The sequence below is a fragment of the Aulonocara stuartgranti genome, assembly GCF_965226115.1.
Source record: "Aulonocara stuartgranti genome assembly, chromosome: 4".
Taxonomy (NCBI): Eukaryota; Metazoa; Chordata; class Actinopteri; order Cichliformes; family Cichlidae; genus Aulonocara; species Aulonocara stuartgranti.
The window spans coordinates 29840074-29857938 of record NC_138942.1 but is presented as its reverse complement, the minus strand read 5'-3'; positions in this window follow the sequence as shown (position 1 = coordinate 29857938).

Genomic DNA, 17865 nt, shown 5'->3' with positions numbered 1-17865 from the left:
CAAATGCATGTAACAGTGAGAAACGCACTGTCTTGGCGAAAGAAAGCGTTTTTGTACAACTTCATAGAAATAGCTGTAACTTTTGATAGAAGACTCGGATACACATGTTTATGGCTTTATCTTATAGAACTCAAGGTTCCCGTGCTGGGAAAACAGGTTTTGCAGCTGTTTGAGCTAAGATTTCCAAGTTATTCACATAATGAAAACCTATACTTTGTTTCGGTCGAGATCCCCATTCAAATGCATGTAACAGTGAGAAACGCACTGTCTTGGCGAAAGAAAGCGTTTTTGTACAACTTCATAGAAATAGCTGTAACTTTTGATAGAAGACTCGGATACACATGTTTATGGCTTTATCTTATAGAACTCAAGGTTCCCGTGCTGGGAAAACAGGTTTTGCAGCTGTTTGAGCTAAGATTTCCAAGTTATTCACATAATGAAAACCTATACTTTGTTTCGGTCGAGTTCCCCATTCAAATGCATGTAACAGTGAGAAACGCACTGTCTTGGCGAAAGAAAGCGTTTTTGTACAACTTCATAGAAATAGCTGTAACTTTTGATAGAAGACTCGGATACACATGTTTATGGCTTTATCTTATAGAACTCAAGGTTCCCGTGCTGGGAAAACAGGTTTTGCAGCTGTTTGAGCTAAGATTTCCAAGTTATTCACATAATGAAAACCTATACTTTGTTTCGGTCGAGTTCCCCATTCAAATGCATGTAACAGTGAGAAACGCACTGTCTTGGCGAAAGAAAGCGTTTTTGTACAACTTCATAGAAATAGCTGTAACTTTTGATAGAAGACTCGGATACACATGTTTATGGCTTTATCTTATAGAACTCAAGGTTCCCGTGCTGGGAAAACAGGTTTTGCAGCTGTTTGAGCTAAGATTTCCAAGTTATTCACATAATGAAAACCTATACTTTGTTTCGGTCGAGATCCCCATTCAAATGCATGTAACAGTGAGAAACGCACTGTCTTGGCGAAAGAAAGCGTTTTTGTACAACTTCATAGAAATAGCTGTAACTTTTGATAGAAGACTCGGATACACATGTTTATGGCTTTATCTTATAGAACTCAAGGTTCCTGTGCTGGGAAAACAGGTTTTGCAGCTGTTTGAGCTAAGATTTCCAAGTTATTCACATAATGAAAACCTATACTTTGTTTCGGTCGAGATCCCCATTCAAATGCATGTAACAGTGAGAAACGCACTGTCTTGGCGAAAGAAAGCGTTTTTGTACAACTTCATAGAAATAGCTGTAACTTTTGATAGAAGACTCGGATACACATGTTTATGGCTTTATCTTATAGAACTCAAGGTTCCCGTGCTGGGAAAACAGGTTTTGCAGCTGTTTGAGCTAAGATTTCCAAGTTATTCACATAATGAAAACCTATACTTTGTTTCGGTCGAGATCCCCATTCAAATGCATGTAACAGTGAGAAACGCACTGTCTTGGCGAAAGAAAGCGTTTTTGTACAACTTCATAGAAATAGCTGTAACTTTTGATAGAAGACTCGGATACACATGTTTATGGCTTTATCTTATAGAACTCAAGGTTCCCGTGCTGGGAAAACAGGTTTTGCAGCTGTTTGAGCTAAGATTTCCAAGTTATTCACATAATGAAAACCTATACTTTGTTTCGGTCGAGATCCCCATTCAAATGCATGTAACAGTGAGAAACGCACTGTCTTGGCGAAAGAAAGCGTTTTTGTACAACTTCATAGAAATAGCTGTAACTTTTGATAGAAGACTCGGATACACATGTTTATGGCTTTATCTTATAGAACTCAAGGTTCCCGTGCTGGGAAAACAGGTTTTGCAGCTGTTTGAGCTAAGATTTCCAAGTTATTCACATAATGAAAACCTATACTTTGTTTCGGTCGAGTTCCCCATTCAAATGCATGTAACAGTGAGAAACGCACTGTCTTGGCGAAAGAAAGCGTTTTTGTACAACTTCATAGAAATAGCTGTAACTTTTGATAGAAGACTCGGATACACATGTTTATGGCTTTATCTTATAGAACTCAAGGTTCCCGTGCTGGGAAAACAGGTTTTGCAGCTGTTTGAGCTAAGATTTCCAAGTTATTCACATAATGAAAACCTATACTTTGTTTCGGTCGAGATCCCCATTCAAATGCATGTAACAGTGAGAAACGCACTGTCTTGGCGAAAGAAAGCGTTTTTGTACAACTTCATAGAAATAGCTGTAACTTTTGATAGAAGACTCGGATACACATGTTTATGGCTTTATCTTATAGAACTCAAGGTTCCCGTGCTGGGAAAACAGGTTTTGCAGCTGTTTGAGCTAAGATTTCCAAGTTATTCACATAATGAAAACCTATACTTTGTTTCGGTCGAGTTCCCCATTCAAATGCATGTAACAGTGAGAAACGCACTGTCTTGGCGAAAGAAAGCGTTTTTGTACAACTTCATAGAAATAGCTGTAACTTTTGATAGAAGACTCGGATACACATGTTTATGGCTTTATCTTATAGAACTCAAGGTTCCCGTGCTGGGAAAACAGGTTTTGCAGCTGTTTGAGCTAAGATTTCCAAGTTATTCACATAATGAAAACCTATACTTTGTTTCGGTCGAGTTCCCCATTCAAATGCATGTAACAGTGAGAAACGCACTGTCTTGGCGAAAGAAAGCGTTTTTGTACAACTTCATAGAAATAGCTGTAACTTTTGATAGAAGACTCGGATACACATGTTTATGGCTTTATCTTATAGAACTCAAGGTTCCCGTGCTGGGAAAACAGGTTTTGCAGCTGTTTGAGCTAAGATTTCCAAGTTATTCACATAATGAAAACCTATACTTTGTTTCGGTCGAGATCCCCATTCAAATGCATGTAACAGTGAGAAACGCACTGTCTTGGCGAAAGAAAGCGTTTTTGTACAACTTCATAGAAATAGCTGTAACTTTTGATAGAAGACTCGGATACACATGTTTATGGCTTTATCTTATAGAACTCAAGGTTCCTGTGCTGGGAAAACAGGTTTTGCAGCTGTTTGAGCTAAGATTTCCAAGTTATTCACATAATGAAAACCTATACTTTGTTTCGGTCGAGATCCCCATTCAAATGCATGTAACAGTGAGAAACGCACTGTCTTGGCGAAAGAAAGCGTTTTTGTACAACTTCATAGAAATAGCTGTAACTTTTGATAGAAGACTCGGATACACATGTTTATGGCTTTATCTTATAGAACTCAAGGTTCCCGTGCTGGGAAAACAGGTTTTGCAGCTGTTTGAGCTAAGATTTCCAAGTTATTCACATAATGAAAACCTATACTTTGTTTCGGTCGAGATCCCCATTCAAATGCATGTAACAGTGAGAAACGCACTGTCTTGGCGAAAGAAAGCGTTTTTGTACAACTTCATAGAAATAGCTGTAACTTTTGATAGAAGACTCGGATACACATGTTTATGGCTTTATCTTATAGAACTCAAGGTTCCCGTGCTGGGAAAACAGGTTTTGCAGCTGTTTGAGCTAAGATTTCCAAGTTATTCACATAATGAAAACCTATACTTTGTTTCGGTCGAGTTCCCCATTCAAATGCATGTAACAGTGAGAAACGCACTGTCTTGGCGAAAGAAAGCGTTTTTGTACAACTTCATAGAAATAGCTGTAACTTTTGATAGAAGACTCGGATACACATGTTTATGGCTTTATCTTTTAGAACTCAAGGTTCCCGTGCTGGGAAAACAGGTTTTGCAGCTGTTTGAGCTAAGATTTCCAAGTTATTCACATAATGAAAACCTATACTTTGTTTCGGTCGAGTTCCCCATTCAAATGCATGTAACAGTGAGAAACGCACTGTCTTGGCGAAAGAAAGCGTTTTTGTACAACTTCATAGAAATAGCTGTAACTTTTGATAGAAGACTCGGATACACATGTTTATGGCTTTATCTTATAGAACTCAAGGTTCCCGTGCTGGGAAAACAGGTTTTGCAGCTGTTTGAGCTAAGATTTCCAAGTTATTCACATAATGAAAACCTATACTTTGTTTCGGTCGAGAGCCCCATTCAAATGCATGTAACAGTGAGAAACGCACTGTCTTGGCGAAAGAAAGCGTTTTTGTACAACTTCATAGAAATAGCTGTAACTTTTGATAGAAGACTCGGATACACATGTTTATGGCTTTATCTTATAGAACTCAAGGTTCCCGTGCTGGGAAAACAGGTTTTGCAGCTGTTTGAGCTAAGATTTCCAAGTTATTCACATAATGAAAACCTATACTTTGTTTCGGTCGAGTTCCCCATTCAAATGCATGTAACAGTGAGAAACGCACTGTCTTGGCGAAAGAAAGCGTTTTTGTACAACTTCATAGAAATAGCTGTAACTTTTGATAGAAGACTCGGATACACATGTTTATGGCTTTATCTTTTAGAACTCAAGGTTCCCGTGCTGGGAAAACAGGTTTTGCAGCTGTTTGAGCTAAGATTTCCAAGTTATTCACATAATGAAAACCTATACTTTGTTTCGGTCGAGTTCCCCATTCAAATGCATGTAACAGTGAGAAACGCGCTGTCTTGGCGAAAGAAAGCGTTTTTGTACAACTTCATAGAAATAGCTGTAACTTTTGATAGAAGACTCGGATACACATGTTTATGGCTTTATCTTATAGAACTCAAGGTTCCCGTGCTGGGAAAACAGGTTTTGCAGCTGTTTGAGCTAAGATTTCCAAGTTATTCACATAATGAAAACCTATACTTTGTTTCGGTCGAGATCCCCATTCAAATGCATGTAACAGTGAGAAACGCACTGTCTTGGCGAAAGAAAGCGTTTTTGTACAACTTCATAGAAATAGCTGTAACTTTTGATAGAAGACTCGGATACACATGTTTATGGCTTTATCTTATAGAACTCAAGGTTCCCGTGCTGGGAAAACAGGTTTTGCAGCTGTTTGAGCTAAGATTTCCAAGTTATTCACATAATGAAAACCTATACTTTGTTTCGGTCGAGTTCCCCATTCAAATGCATGTAACAGTGAGAAACGCACTGTCTTGGCGAAAGAAAGCGTTTTTGTACAACTTCATAGAAATAGCTGTAACTTTTGATAGAAGACTCGGATACACATGTTTATGGCTTTATCTTTTAGAACTCAAGGTTCCCGTGCTGGGAAAACAGGTTTTGCAGCTGTTTGAGCTAAGATTTCCAAGTTATTCACATAATGAAAACCTATACTTTGTTTCGGTCGAGTTCCCCATTCAAATGCATGTAACAGTGAGAAACGCACTGTCTTGGCGAAAGAAAGCGTTTTTGTACAACTTCATAGAAATAGCTGTAACTTTTGATAGAAGACTCGGATACACATGTTTATGGCTTTATCTTTTAGAACTCAAGGTTCCCGTGCTGGGAAAACAGGTTTTGCAGCTGTTTGAGCTAAGATTTCCAAGTTATTCACATAATGAAAACCTATACTTTGTTTCGGTCGAGTTCCCCATTCAAATGCATGTAACAGTGAGAAACGCGCTGTCTTGGCGAAAGAAAGCGTTTTTGTACAACTTCATAGAAATAGCTGTAACTTTTGATAGAAGACTCGGATACACATGTTTATGGCTTTATCTTATAGAACTCAAGGTTCCCGTGCTGGGAAAACAGGTTTTGCAGCTGTTTGAGCTAAGATTTCCAAGTTATTCACATAATGAAAACCTATACTTTGTTTCGGTCGAGTTCCCCATTCAAATGCATGTAACAGTGAGAAACGCACTGTCTTGGCGAAAGAAAGCGTTTTTGTACAACTTCATAGAAATAGCTGTAACTTTTGATAGAAGACTCGGATACACATGTTTATGGCTTTATCTTATAGAACTCAAGGTTCCCGTGCTGGGAAAACAGGTTTTGCAGCTGTTTGAGCTAAGATTTCCAAGTTATTCACATAATGAAAACCTATACTTTGTTTCGGTCGAGATCCCCATTCAAATGCATGTAACAGTGAGAAACGCACTGTCTTGGCGAAAGAAAGCGTTTTTGTACAACTTCATAGAAATAGCTGTAACTTTTGATAGAAGACTCGGATACACATGTTTATGGCTTTATCTTTTAGAACTCAAGGTTCCCGTGCTGGGAAAACAGGTTTTGCAGCTGTTTGAGCTAAGATTTCCAAGTTATTCACATAATGAAAACCTATACTTTTTTTCGGTCGAGTTCCCCATTCAAATGCATGTAACAGTGAGAAACGCACTGTCTTGGCGAAAGAAAGCGTTTTTGTACAACTTCATAGAAATAGCTGTAACTTTTGATAGAAGACTCGGATACACATGTTTATGGCTTTATCTTTTAGAACTCAAGGTTCCCGTGCTGGGAAAACAGGTTTTGCAGCTGTTTGAGCTAAGATTTCCAAGTTATTCACATAATGAAAACCTATACTTTTTTTCGGTCGAGTTCCCCATTCAAATGCATGTAACAGTGAGAAACGCACTGTCTTGGCGAAAGAAAGCGTTTTTGTACAACTTCATAGAAATAGCTGTAACTTTTGATAGAAGACTCGGATACACATGTTTATGGCTTTATCTTATAGAACTCAAGGTTCCCGTGCTGGGAAAACAGGTTTTGCAGCTGTTTGAGCTAAGATTTCCAAGTTATTCACATAATGAAAACCTATACTTTGTTTCGGTCGAGTTCCCCATTCAAATGCATGTAACAGTGAGAAACGCACTGTCTTGGCGAAAGAAAGCGTTTTTGTACAACTTCATAGAAATAGCTGTAACTTTTGATAGAAGACTCGGATACACATGTTTATGGCTTTATCTTTTAGAACTCAAGGTTCCCGTGCTGGGAAAACAGGTTTTGCAGCTGTTTGAGCTAAGATTTCCAAGTTATTCACATAATGAAAACCTATACTTTGTTTCGGTCGAGTTCCCCATTCAAATGCATGTAACAGTGAGAAACGCACTGTCTTGGCGAAAGAAAGCGTTTTTGTACAACTTCATAGAAATAGCTGTAACTTTTGATAGAAGACTCGGATACACATGTTTATGGCTTTATCTTTTAGAACTCAAGGTTCCCGTGCTGGGAAAACAGGTTTTGCAGCTGTTTGAGCTAAGATTTCCAAGTTATTCACATAATGAAAACCTATACTTTGTTTCGGTCGAGTTCCCCATTCAAATGCATGTAACAGTGAGAAACGCACTGTCTTGGCGAAAGAAAGCGTTTTTGTACAACTTCATAGAAATAGATGTAACTTTTGATAGAAGACTCGGATACACATGTTTATGGCTTTATCTTTTAGAACTCAAGGTTCCCGTGCTGGGAAAACAGGTTTTGCAGCTGTTTGAGCTAAGATTTCCAAGTTATTCACATAATGAAAACCTATACTTTGTTTCGGTCGAGTTCCCCATTCAAATGCATGTAACAGTGAGAAACGCACTGTCTTGGCGAAAGAAAGCGTTTTTGTACAACTTCATAGAAATAGCTGTAACTTTTGATAGAAGACTCGGATACACATGTTTATGGCTTTATCTTATAGAACTCAAGGTTCCCGTGCTGGGAAAACAGGTTTTGCAGCTGTTTGAGCTAAGATTTCCAAGTTATTCACATAATGAAAACCTATACTTTGTTTCGGTCGAGTTCCCCATTCAAATGCATGTAACAGTGAGAAACGCACTGTCTTGGCGAAAGAAAGCGTTTTTGTACAACTTCATAGAAATAGCTGTAACTTTTGATAGAAGACTCGGATACACATGTTTATGGCTTTATCTTATAGAACTCAAGGTTCCCGTGCTGGGAAAACAGGTTTTGCAGCTGTTTGAGCTAAGATTTCCAAGTTATTCACATAATGAAAACCTATACTTTGTTTCGGTCGAGATCCCCATTCAAATGCATGTAACAGTGAGAAACGCACTGTCTTGGCGAAAGAAAGCGTTTTTGTACAACTTCATAGAAATAGCTGTAACTTTTGATAGAAGACTCGGATACACATGTTTATGGCTTTATCTTATAGAACTCAAGGTTCCCGTGCTGGGAAAACAGGTTTTGCACCTGTTTGAGCTAAGATTTCCAAGTTATTCACATAATGAAAACCTATACTTTGTTTCGGTCGAGATCCCCATTCAAATGCATGTAACAGTGAGAAACGCACTGTCTTGGCGAAAGAAAGCGTTTTTGTACAACTTCATAGAAATAGCTGTAACTTTTGATAGAAGACTCGGATACACATGTTTATGGCTTTATCTTATAGAACTCAAGGTTCCCGTGCTGGGAAAACAGGTTTTGCAGCTGTTTGAGCTAAGATTTCCAAGTTATTCACATAATGAAAACCTATACTTTGTTTCGGTCGAGATCCCCATTCAAATGCATGTAACAGTGAGAAACGCACTGTCTTGGCGAAAGAAAGCGTTTTTGTACAACTTCATAGAAATAGCTGTAACTTTTGATAGAAGACTCGGATACACATGTTTATGGCTTTATCTTATAGAACTCAAGGTTCTCGTGCTGGGAAACCAGGTTTTGCAGCTGTTTGAGCTAAGATTTCCAAGTTATTCACATAATGAAAACCTATACTTTGTTTCGGTCGAGATCCCCATTCAAATGCATGTAACAGTGAGAAACGCACTGTCTTGGCGAAAGAAAGCGTTTTTGTACAACTTCATAGAAATAGCTGTAACTTTTGATAGAAAACTCGGATACACATGTTTATGGCTTTATCTTATAGAACTCAAGGTTCCCGTGCTGGGAAAACAGGTTTTGCAGCTGTTTGAGCTAAGATTTCCAAGTTATTCACATAATGAAAACCTATACTTTGTTTCGGTCGAGATCCCCATTCAAATGCATGTAACAGTGAGAAACGCACTGTCTTGGCGAAAGAAAGCGTTTTTGTACAACTTCATAGAAATAGCTGTAACTTTTGATAGAAGACTCGGATACACATGTTTATGGCTTTATCTTATAGAACTCAAGGTTCTCGTGCTGGGAAAACAGGTTTTGCAGCTGTTTGAGCTAAGATTTCCAAGTTATTCACATAATGAAAACCTATACTTTGTTTCGGTCGAGATCCCCATTCAAATGCATGTAACAGTGAGAAACGCACTGTCTTGGCGAAAGAAAGCGTTTTTGTACAACTTCATAGAAATAGCTGTAACTTTTGATAGAAAACTCGGATACACATGTTTATGGCTTTATCTTATAGAACTTAAGGTTCCCGTGCTGGGAAAACAGGTTTTGCAGCTGTTTGAGCTAAGATTTCCAAGTTATTCACATAATGAAAACCTATACTTTGTTTCGGTCGAGATCCCCATTCAAATGCATGTAACAGTGAGAAACGCACTGTCTTGGCGAAAGAAAGCGTTTTTGTACAACTTCATAGAAATAGCTGTAACTTTTGATAGAAGACTCGGATACACATGTTTATGGCTTTATCTTATAGAACTCAAGGTTCCCGTGCTGGGAAAACAGGTTTTGCAGCTGTTTGAGCTAAGATTTCCAAGTTATTCACATAATGAAAACCTATACTTTGTTTCGGTCGAGATCCCCATTCAAATGCATGTAACAGTGAGAAACGCACTGTCTTGGCGAAAGAAAGCGTTTTTGTACAACTTCATAGAAATAGCTGTAACTTTTGATAGAAGACTCGGATACACATGTTTATGGCTTTATCTTATAGAACTCAAGGTTCCCGTGCTGGGAAAACAGGTTTTGCAGCTGTTTGAGCTAAGATTTCCAAGTTATTCACATAATGAAAACCTATACTTTGTTTCGGTCGAGTTCCCCATTCAAATGCATGTAACAGTGAGAAACGCACTGTCTTGGCGAAAGAAAGCGTTTTTGTACAACTTCATAGAAATAGCTGTAACTTTTGATAGAAGACTCGGATACACATGTTTATGGCTTTATCTTATAGAACTCAAGGTTCCCGTGCTGGGAAAACAGGTTTTGCAGCTGTTTGAGCTAAGATTTCCAAGTTATTCACATAATGAAAACCTATACTTTGTTTCGGTCGAGATCCCCATTCAAATGCATGTAACAGTGAGAAACGCACTGTCTTGGCGAAAGAAAGCGTTTTTGTACAACTTCATAGAAATAGCTGTAACTTTTGATAGAAGACTCGGATACACATGTTTATGGCTTTATCTTATAGAACTCAAGGTTCCCGTGCTGGGAAAACAGGTTTTGCAGCTGTTTGAGCTAAGATTTCCAAGTTATTCACATAATGAAAACCTATACTTTGTTTCGGTCGAGTTCCCCATTCAAATGCATGTAACAGTGAGAAACGCACTGTCTTGGCGAAAGAAAGCGTTTTTGTACAACTTCATAGAAATAGCTGTAACTTTTGATAGAAGACTCGGATACACATGTTTATGGCTTTATCTTATAGAACTCAAGGTTCCCGTGCTGGGAAAACAGGTTTTGCAGCTGTTTGAGCTAAGATTTCCAAGTTATTCACATAATGAAAACCTATACTTTGTTTCGGTCGAGATCCCCATTCAAATGCATGTAACAGTGAGAAACGCACTGTCTTGGCGAAAGAAAGCGTTTTTGTACAACTTCATAGAAATAGCTGTAACTTTTGATAGAAGACTCGGATACACATGTTTATGGCTTTATCTTATAGAACTCAAGGTTCCTGTGCTGGGAAAACAGGTTTTGCAGCTGTTTGAGCTAAGATTTCCAAGTTATTCACATAATGAAAACCTATACTTTGTTTCGGTCGAGATCCCCATTCAAATGCATGTAACAGTGAGAAACGCACTGTCTTGGCGAAAGAAAGCGTTTTTGTACAACTTCATAGAAATAGCTGTAACTTTTGATAGAAGACTCGGATACACATGTTTATGGCTTTATCTTATAGAACTCAAGGTTCCCGTGCTGGGAAAACAGGTTTTGCAGCTGTTTGAGCTAAGATTTCCAAGTTATTCACATAATGAAAACCTATACTTTGTTTCGGTCGAGATCCCCATTCAAATGCATGTAACAGTGAGAAACGCACTGTCTTGGCGAAAGAAAGCGTTTTTGTACAACTTCATAGAAATAGCTGTAACTTTTGATAGAAGACTCGGATACACATGTTTATGGCTTTATCTTATAGAACTCAAGGTTCCCGTGCTGGGAAAACAGGTTTTGCAGCTGTTTGAGCTAAGATTTCCAAGTTATTCACATAATGAAAACCTATACTTTGTTTCGGTCGAGATCCCCATTCAAATGCATGTAACAGTGAGAAACGCACTGTCTTGGCGAAAGAAAGCGTTTTTGTACAACTTCATAGAAATAGCTGTAACTTTTGATAGAAGACTCGGATACACATGTTTATGGCTTTATCTTATAGAACTCAAGGTTCCCGTGCTGGGAAAACAGGTTTTGCAGCTGTTTGAGCTAAGATTTCCAAGTTATTCACATAATGAAAACCTATACTTTGTTTCGGTCGAGTTCCCCATTCAAATGCATGTAACAGTGAGAAACGCACTGTCTTGGCGAAAGAAAGCGTTTTTGTACAACTTCATAGAAATAGCTGTAACTTTTGATAGAAGACTCGGATACACATGTTTATGGCTTTATCTTATAGAACTCAAGGTTCCCGTGCTGGGAAAACAGGTTTTGCAGCTGTTTGAGCTAAGATTTCCAAGTTATTCACATAATGAAAACCTATACTTTGTTTCGGTCGAGATCCCCATTCAAATGCATGTAACAGTGAGAAACGCACTGTCTTGGCGAAAGAAAGCGTTTTTGTACAACTTCATAGAAATAGCTGTAACTTTTGATAGAAGACTCGGATACACATGTTTATGGCTTTATCTTATAGAACTCAAGGTTCCCGTGCTGGGAAAACAGGTTTTGCAGCTGTTTGAGCTAAGATTTCCAAGTTATTCACATAATGAAAACCTATACTTTGTTTCGGTCGAGTTCCCCATTCAAATGCATGTAACAGTGAGAAACGCACTGTCTTGGCGAAAGAAAGCGTTTTTGTACAACTTCATAGAAATAGCTGTAACTTTTGATAGAAGACTCGGATACACATGTTTATGGCTTTATCTTATAGAACTCAAGGTTCCCGTGCTGGGAAAACAGGTTTTGCAGCTGTTTGAGCTAAGATTTCCAAGTTATTCACATAATGAAAACCTATACTTTGTTTCGGTCGAGTTCCCCATTCAAATGCATGTAACAGTGAGAAACGCACTGTCTTGGCGAAAGAAAGCGTTTTTGTACAACTTCATAGAAATAGCTGTAACTTTTGATAGAAGACTCGGATACACATGTTTATGGCTTTATCTTATAGAACTCAAGGTTCCCGTGCTGGGAAAACAGGTTTTGCAGCTGTTTGAGCTAAGATTTCCAAGTTATTCACATAATGAAAACCTATACTTTGTTTCGGTCGAGATCCCCATTCAAATGCATGTAACAGTGAGAAACGCACTGTCTTGGCGAAAGAAAGCGTTTTTGTACAACTTCATAGAAATAGCTGTAACTTTTGATAGAAGACTCGGATACACATGTTTATGGCTTTATCTTATAGAACTCAAGGTTCCTGTGCTGGGAAAACAGGTTTTGCAGCTGTTTGAGCTAAGATTTCCAAGTTATTCACATAATGAAAACCTATACTTTGTTTCGGTCGAGATCCCCATTCAAATGCATGTAACAGTGAGAAACGCACTGTCTTGGCGAAAGAAAGCGTTTTTGTACAACTTCATAGAAATAGCTGTAACTTTTGATAGAAGACTCGGATACACATGTTTATGGCTTTATCTTATAGAACTCAAGGTTCCCGTGCTGGGAAAACAGGTTTTGCAGCTGTTTGAGCTAAGATTTCCAAGTTATTCACATAATGAAAACCTATACTTTGTTTCGGTCGAGATCCCCATTCAAATGCATGTAACAGTGAGAAACGCACTGTCTTGGCGAAAGAAAGCGTTTTTGTACAACTTCATAGAAATAGCTGTAACTTTTGATAGAAGACTCGGATACACATGTTTATGGCTTTATCTTATAGAACTCAAGGTTCCCGTGCTGGGAAAACAGGTTTTGCAGCTGTTTGAGCTAAGATTTCCAAGTTATTCACATAATGAAAACCTATACTTTGTTTCGGTCGAGTTCCCCATTCAAATGCATGTAACAGTGAGAAACGCACTGTCTTGGCGAAAGAAAGCGTTTTTGTACAACTTCATAGAAATAGCTGTAACTTTTGATAGAAGACTCGGATACACATGTTTATGGCTTTATCTTTTAGAACTCAAGGTTCCCGTGCTGGGAAAACAGGTTTTGCAGCTGTTTGAGCTAAGATTTCCAAGTTATTCACATAATGAAAACCTATACTTTGTTTCGGTCGAGTTCCCCATTCAAATGCATGTAATAACAGTGAGAAACGCACTGTCTTGGCGAAAGAAAGCGTTTTTGTACAACTTCATAGAAATAGCTGTAACTTTTGATAGAAGACTCGGATACACATGTTTATGGCTTTATCTTATAGAACTCAAGGTTCCCGTGCTGGGAAAACAGGTTTTGCAGCTGTTTGAGCTAAGATTTCCAAGTTATTCACATAATGAAAACCTATACTTTTTTTCGGTCGAGTTCCCCATTCAAATGCATGTAACAGTGAGAAACCCACTGTCTTGGCGAAAGAAAGCGTTTTTGTACAACTTCATAGAAATAGCTGTAACTTTTGATAGAAGACTCGGATACACATGTTTATGGCTTTATCTTATAGAACTCAAGGTTCCCGTGCTGGGAAAACAGGTTTTGCAGCTGTTTGAGCTAAGATTTCCAAGTTATTCACATAATGAAAACCTATACTTTGTTTCGGTCGAGTTCCCCATTCAAATGCATGTAACAGTGAGAAACGCACTGTCTTGGCGAAAGAAAGCGTTTTTGTACAACTTCATAGAAATAGCTGTAACTTTTGATAGAAGACTCGGATACACATGTTTATGGCTTTATCTTTTAGAACTCAAGGTTCCCGTGCTGGGAAAACAGGTTTTGCAGCTGTTTGAGCTAAGATTTCCAAGTTATTCACATAATGAAAACCTATACTTTGTTTCGGTCGAGTTCCCCATTCAAATGCATGTAACAGTGAGAAACGCACTGTCTTGGCGAAAGAAAGCGTTTTTGTACAACTTCATAGAAATAGCTGTAACTTTTGATAGAAGACTCGGATACACATGTTTATGGCTTTATCTTTTAGAACTCAAGGTTCCCGTGCTGGGAAAACAGGTTTTGCAGCTGTTTGAGCTAAGATTTCCAAGTTATTCACATAATGAAAACCTATACTTTGTTTCGGTCGAGTTCCCCATTCAAATGCATGTAACAGTGAGAAACGCACTGTCTTGGCGAAAGAAAGCGTTTTTGTACAACTTCATAGAAATAGCTGTAACTTTTGATAGAAGACTCGGATACACATGTTTATGGCTTTATCTTATAGAACTCAAGGTTCCCGTGCTGGGAAAACAGGTTTTGCAGCTGTTTGAGCTAAGATTTCCAAGTTATTCACATAATGAAAACCTATACTTTGTTTCGGTCGAGTTCCCCATTCAAATGCATGTAACAGTGAGAAACGCACTGTCTTGGCGAAAGAAAGCGTTTTTGTACAACTTCATAGAAATAGCTGTAACTTTTGATAGAAGACTCGGATACACATGTTTATGGCTTTATCTTATAGAACTCAAGGTTCCCGTGCTGGGAAAACAGGTTTTGCAGCTGTTTGAGCTAAGATTTCCAAGTTATTCACATAATGAAAACCTATACTTTGTTTCGGTCGAGATCCCCATTCAAATGCATGTAACAGTGAGAAACGCACTGTCTTGGCGAAAGAAAGCGTTTTTGTACAACTTCATAGAAATAGCTGTAACTTTTGATAGAAGACTCGGATACACATGTTTATGGCTTTATCTTATAGAACTCAAGGTTCCCGTGCTGGGAAAACAGGTTTTGCAGCTGTTTGAGCTAAGATTTCCAAGTTATTCACATAATGAAAACCTATACTTTGTTTCGGTCGAGTTCCCCATTCAAATGCATGTAACAGTGAGAAACGCACTGTCTTGGCGAAAGAAAGCGTTTTTGTACAACTTCATAGAAATAGCTGTAACTTTTGATAGAAGACTCGGACACACATGTTTATGGCTTTATCTTATAGAACTCAAGGTTCCTGTGCTGGGAAAACAGGTTTTGCAGCTGTTTGAGCTAAGATTTCCAAGTTATTCACATAATGAAAACCTATACTTTGTTTCGGTCGAGATCCCCATTCAAATGCATGTAACAGTGAGAAACGCACTGTCTTGGCGAAAGAAAGCGTTTTTGTACAACTTCATAGAAATAGCTGTAACTTTTGATAGAAGACTCGGATACACATGTTTATGGCTTTATCTTATAGAACTCAAGGTTCCCGTGCTGGGAAAACAGGTTTTGCAGCTGTTTGAGCTAAGATTTCCAAGTTATTCACATAATGAAAACCTATACTTTGTTTCGGTCGAGATCCCCATTCAAATGCATGTAACAGTGAGAAACGCACTGTCTTGGCGAAAGAAAGCGTTTTTGTACAACTTCATAGAAATAGCTGTAACTTTTGATAGAAGACTCGGATACACATGTTTATGGCTTTATCTTATAGAACTCAAGGTTCCCGTGCTGGGAAAACAGGTTTTGCAGCTGTTTGAGCTAAGATTTCCAAGTTATTCACATAATGAAAACCTATACTTTGTTTCGGTCGAGTTCCCCATTCAAATGCATGTAACAGTGAGAAACGCACTGTCTTGGCGAAAGAAAGCGTTTTTGTACAACTTCATAGAAATAGCTGTAACTTTTGATAGAAGACTCGGATACACATGTTTATGGCTTTATCTTTTAGAACTCAAGGTTCCCGTGCTGGGAAAACAGGTTTTGCAGCTGTTTGAGCTAAGATTTCCAAGTTATTCACATAATGAAAACCTATACTTTGTTTCGGTCGAGTTCCCCATTCAAATGCATGTAACAGTGAGAAACGCGCTGTCTTGGCGAAAGAAAGCGTTTTTGTACAACTTCATAGAAATAGCTGTAACTTTTGATAGAAGACTCGGATACACATGTTTATGGCTTTATCTTATAGAACTCAAGGTTCCCGTGCTGGGAAAACAGGTTTTGCAGCTGTTTGAGCTAAGATTTCCAAGTTATTCACATAATGAAAACCTATACTTTGTTTCGGTCGAGTTCCCCATTCAAATGCATGTAACAGTGAGAAACGCACTGTCTTGGCGAAAGAAAGCGTTTTTGTACAACTTCATAGAAATAGCTGTAACTTTTGATAGAAGACTCGGATACACATGTTTATGGCTTTATCTTATAGAACTCAAGGTTCCCGTGCTGGGAAAACAGGTTTTGCAGCTGTTTGAGCTAAGATTTCCAAGTTATTCACATAATGAAAACCTATACTTTGTTTCGGTCGAGATCCCCATTCAAATGCATGTAACAGTGAGAAACGCACTGTCTTGGCGAAAGAAAGCGTTTTTGTACAACTTCATAGAAATAGCTGTAACTTTTGATAGAAGACTCGGATACACATGTTTATGGCTTTATCTTTTAGAACTCAAGGTTCCCGTGCTGGGAAAACAGGTTTTGCAGCTGTTTGAGCTAAGATTTCCAAGTTATTCACATAATGAAAACCTATACTTTGTTTCGGTCGAGTTCCCCATTCAAATGCATGTAACAGTGAGAAACGCGCTGTCTTGGCGAAAGAAAGCGTTTTTGTACAACTTCATAGAAATAGCTGTAACTTTTGATAGAAGACTCGGATACACATGTTTATGGCTTTATCTTATAGAACTCAAGGTTTCCGTGCTGGGAAAACAGGTTTTGCAGCTGTTTGAGCTAAGATTTCCAAGTTATTCACATAATGAAAACCTATACTTTGTTTCGGTCGAGTTCCCCATTCAAATGCATGTAACAGTGAGAAACGCACTGTCTTGGCGAAAGAAAGCGTTTTTGTACAACTTCATAGAAATAGCTGTAACTTTTGATAGAAGACTCGGATACACATGTTTATGGCTTTATCTTATAGAACTCAAGGTTCCCGTGCTGGGAAAACAGGTTTTGCAGCTGTTTGAGCTAAGATTTCCAAGTTATTCACATAATGAAAACCTATACTTTGTTTCGGTCGAGATCCCCATTCAAATGCATGTAACAGTGAGAAACGCACTGTCTTGGCGAAAGAAAGCGTTTTTGTACAACTTCATAGAAATAGCTGTAACTTTTGATAGAAGACTCGGATACACATGTTTATGGCTTTATCTTTTAGAACTCAAGGTTCCCGTGCTGGGAAAACAGGTTTTGCAGCTGTTTGAGCTAAGATTTCCAAGTTATTCACATAATGAAAACCTATACTTTGTTTCGGTCGAGTTCCCCATTCAAATGCATGTAACAGTGAGAAACGCACTGTCTTGGCGAAAGAAAGCGTTTTTGTACAACTTCATAGAAATAGCTGTAACTTTTGATAGAAGACTCGGATACACATGTTTATGGCTTTATCTTATAGAACTCAAGGTTCCTGTGCTGGGAAAACAGGTTTTGCAGCTGTTTGAGCTAAGATTTCCAAGTTATTCACATAATGAAAACCTATACTTTGTTTCGGTCGAGATCCCCATTCAAATGCATGTAACAGTGAGAAACGCACTGTCTTGGCGAAAGAAAGCGTTTTTGTACAACTTCATAGAAATAGCTGTAACTTTTGATAGAAGACTCGGATACACATGTTTATGGCTTTATCTTATAGAACTCAAGGTTCCCGTGCTGGGAAAACAGGTTTTGCAGCTGTTTGAGCTAAGATTTCCAAGTTATTCACATAATGAAAACCTATACTTTGTTTCGGTCGAGATCCCCATTCAAATGCATGTAACAGTGAGAAACGCACTGTCTTGGCGAAAGAAAGCGTTTTTGTACAACTTCATAGAAATAGCTGTAACTTTTGAT